Here is a 4,392-nt window from a genome sequence, read left to right as displayed (position 1 = left end):
AAAATATATTGTTTTGGACAACTTAAACTTAAATCTTTATAACATGGTTTTTTTTAAGTTACAAAGTTTAAGCTTAATGTACATATCACTTATGCAGGGCTACTTAAACTTAAATCTTTATAACATGATTTTTTTAAATATATTGTAAGGTAAAATCAATTAAAGTTTATTAATCAATTTACGTTTTTTTTTCTATTTAAGGGCAAGTGGGAGTCAAATGGTGGACCTGTTCTTTGGTCTTTATATGTGATTTTGAATTTCCATTTCGATATAATCTTGATAGTGAGTAGATTTTTTTTGCCTTTCTGTCATGTTGTATTTTTTTTTGAAAGAGCTATCATGTTGTATTTAATGAGCCATTGATTCCTCAAATGACTATCTATAGAAGCCTCCATTGCCACAAACAAAATATACTAAGTTCATATGCCCCGTTCTTTTCAAGCACATAAATGATCTCAAAGCCACTACTACATTTTTTTGAATAACAATATATTATAAACAAAATCAATAGACCAACGGGAAGATGGAACAATACAAAGAGTTGGTACAAATAAATATAAAAGGGAGAAAAAATACTATCAATATCAACAAACCAAAACACAAAGCACATCAAAAAAGACAAGTGCTTGCTTACTGATCAACAACCATGAAAAAAGATGATAACTAAACTCTTGAATCTAGACATCACCAAGAAAATCAATAAACCTTGATATCTTCGCACAGCAAGTATGCCAAGTTCCTGTGAAGTCTTGATTTATAAAGGGGTAAAAGCAACACCAGGGGCAATATCGTCAAGTATCGGACAAAACAGTCTTCTCTCACAAAAGTAGGAACTTTTCACCCAACAGAAAAACAATAAAGCCACACCAAATGCAAAATGGTCCACAACATATTAAAAGGGAGGATATGTTTTCAAGTTCTCCACTAAATAGAAGAAATAAAAAATGATTATTAACTTTATAAGTCTAAAATGTAAAACATTTAAAGCAACATAAAAATTCATTATGACACTATTATGTGAATAAGATTAGTAAGATGAGGCACCAATAACTTTACTGATTAATTTTTTAAATCATCGTATATTTGTTTTTACTTTACAAACTGATTATCATTATTGTAAAAACTCCAAGATAACAGTGTAATTGCAAGAATTCTCGTTAGTCTGCAATGAAAACCACTTATTCTAGCTAAGAAACAAAGAAATTGTTTCAAAATCTGCAAGAGACCATGGTTTGAAAAGTCAACAGCAAATAAAAGATCAACCTCTGATGGTCTATTGCCTCTAGTTTGCTTTATTTTCACAAGCATCAGTGATAAAACAAAGGAAAATGAAATTGCTTTTGATCAACTAAATTTACACCTAATTATGTTAGATTTTGAATGATCTATAAATCTAACAAAAGAAATTAAGCAATCTCATCTTGAAAACATAGCTAAAACACAGAAAAACAAAAACCTGTCATAAATAATTATTATATTTTATTATCTAAACTACATAGAACAAACAATCTGCCAACAAACTGAAGGATTATAAAGTAAAGCAAAGTAATAAAAATTACCAGTAAACATCATTAATATTCCACCAAATACTCTGCAGATGAAAACACAATCGAATTTGGGGCTTTCACTAACCAAAAAATCCATGATTTATAAAACTCTTCAAACAGAACCCTGTAACCCAAAAATTGTAATGAAGAGTTAATGGAAATAAGAGACCAGTCTAGTAATCATCAGATTTCATCAAATTGTTTGCTTCCACAAAAAAATCATGTTTTCAAGTTCTCCACTAAATAGAAGAAATAAAAAACGATGTTGTCAAAAAAAATGTCAGCGCCATAATTGAAGAAAAACACTAAAGCCACACCAAATGCAAAATGAAGAGTTAATGGAAACAAGAGACCAGTCTAGTAATCATCAGATTTCATCAAATTGTTTGCTTCCACAAAAAAATCATGTACTTAGAAGCCTTTGTAACTCAATTGGTGAAGGATATTGTAAGCATCCCCTAATAAGATAGCAAATTTGGAAACTATAACAACCTTTACATTTGTTTTTTCCACATCCCTAAAAATGAGATAAAAATCCCAATTAGAAAACTTTTTTCAAGGAAAATGGTTTAGGATTAACATTCAACCATTGGTATTAAAATCCTAAAGTGTGTGAGTCTGTGATTACAAAATGGAAAAACAGAGGCATAACTTGGTGGTGGTGAGGACTAAAATACACCGGCATTTATATCAAAATTATCATCTGGAACAACATAACAACAACCTGAAATTCATACATAGCAAAAGTTTTCATCAAAAAATACAAAAAAAAAACCTAAATCGATCTGTATTAATTAATGAAGAAGCATGAAAAATCTCACTTGTTTCTATAGATCGAGACACAAAACAGATGAGATTGAGGTGGTCCAACAGTGGCATCTAAGGTTTGCGACAAAGACAATAACGTCTAGGGTTTACAGTGACAGAGAGGCAGAGTGACGATGGTCATAGTGATGGCGTTTAGGCTGTGCGGCGGATTGTGAACGAAAAAGATGGATGGAGTAGAGATTAGGTCTTGATTGTGAGAGGAATACATGGTTTGGGTGTACACAAGTGAGAAGGGATCAAAGAGAACAGGTTCTGGGCTAGTTTGCGAAAATATACCAAAAATCTAGAGCAGTGGTCGAAGAAGAGGAAGAAGAAAGGACTGTGGTCCTTATTTAAAAGCTTACCTGCAGGGTGGCAACTGGAGAGCAGCGGTTTGTGGCCGTATCTGACTCTAAAGAGTAGTCAGTGGTGTTAGATTTTCAGACATCGATGGAGATCGTTAGTATGTTTGGGTGTACATTATGAATCTAGGGTTTTCAAAGAGAACGTCAGAATGGAAAAGGTGAGAGACGGCGACGTTAGGGAGTGGTGGTATGGCACGATTTTATAGAGAGGAGTTGTGGAATGAAAACATGAGATCGTTCCATTTCAGTTCAAAATAAATGGGGAAGAGTCGAAATTTTAGGCGCGCCAGGTCAAATACTCAAATTGAACCGGTAAGCATGGATATACAAGGGAGGCGGTGTAAAAATTAACCAAATATTTAAAATTTTGGATTCCGCTTTTAATGCCTCATGTAACTGATTTGGAAAAAATGGGTATTACGGATAAAATGCAATGCATCCTGTGTTTGTACTTAGTTATATAATTTATACAACTTAAATTTATTATTATTATATTGATGGTCTGTTGTACTTTCAGCTTAATCGTTTGGACGTCTTAAAAAAATAATATTATTATATTTAATCTATTTTTAGAAATAGTGGGATTTCTTTTATAAGATAGTAAAGATATATATATATATATATATATATATATATATATATATATATATATATATATATATATATATATATATATATATATATATAAGAGTATATGGACCCAAAGCATTTAAAAGTTTTGAATGAAAAAAAATATTTGACTTGACTTTTTGATAAATACCTCAATTATTTAGTGCTATAAACTTTTAATAAATATTTTATTATTTATAAATAAATATTTTTAATAACAGATTAACATAAATACAATTATTTATAATTTAAAATAAATATTTGTTGTGAAAAAAGTTAGAGCTGGCAATTCTCGACACGACACGCGACACGACACGAAATAAATGGGTTTGGGTTGAGTTTTTCAAACCGTCAACCCGTTTATTAAACGGGTCATATATGAGTTTCTCAAAAAATAAACGGGTTGACCCGCCAACCCGTTTATATTCTTAATAAAAAAAAAAAATTTATTTTTAAATGTATTTATGTATCAAATATTAATATTTAATAAGTATTATATTATATATACCATTTATTCATACACCATTTGATTGTTTTGACATTATAACTCGTGGTGGATGGTCTAAGGTCATAATTCGTAACCTATAAGACTAAGTCTGTAACATGTTTCTATGAATGTTTTTAATTTTCATTTGGATGTTTAAGACTTATATATCTAAAATTCGGACCCAAGAACACAAATCTGACCCGCGAACCCGCCAATTTGTGAACCCTTATAAATAAATGGGTTGGTGGGTCATATATGAGTTTATGTTCCAAACCCGCCAACTCGTGACCCGCCAACCCGTGACCTGTATATTTAAATGGGTCGTGTTTGGGTTGAGATATTTTGACCCGCCAACCCGCGACACGCCAACCCGAACACGACACGATTGCCAGACCTAAAAAAAGTTATATATATATATATATATATATATATATATATATATATATATATATATATATATATATATATATATATATATATATATATATAAAAGATCTTTTGTGAACTAATATTTTTCCACAAACCCTTGTTATCTTGGAAAGTCTTTTGTGTGATAATTTTTTCAATATTAGTGACT

The 4,392-nt window shown here is 30.7% G+C and overlaps 1 long non-coding RNA gene across 1 annotated transcript; it reads right to left on the bottom strand.

The window, feature by feature from the left end:
• Positions 1 to 490: 490 nt before the first annotated feature.
• Positions 491 to 3,018, bottom strand: LOC111921533 (uncharacterized). Its single transcript, XR_006184743.2, has 3 exons — positions 2,720 to 3,018; positions 1,560 to 1,671; positions 491 to 924 (listed from the first exon to the last, which is right to left on the bottom strand). It is a non-coding gene; the product is annotated as an uncharacterized LOC111921533 (long non-coding RNA).
• Positions 3,019 to 4,392: the final 1,374 nt, after the last annotated feature.

This window comes from Lactuca sativa, chromosome 7 (genome assembly GCF_002870075.4).
Source record: "Lactuca sativa cultivar Salinas chromosome 7, Lsat_Salinas_v11, whole genome shotgun sequence".
Classification (NCBI taxonomy): Eukaryota; Viridiplantae; Streptophyta; class Magnoliopsida; order Asterales; family Asteraceae; genus Lactuca; species Lactuca sativa.
Note: the sequence above shows the minus strand (reverse complement) of the source record. Positions and strands in the feature narration are given on the sequence as shown.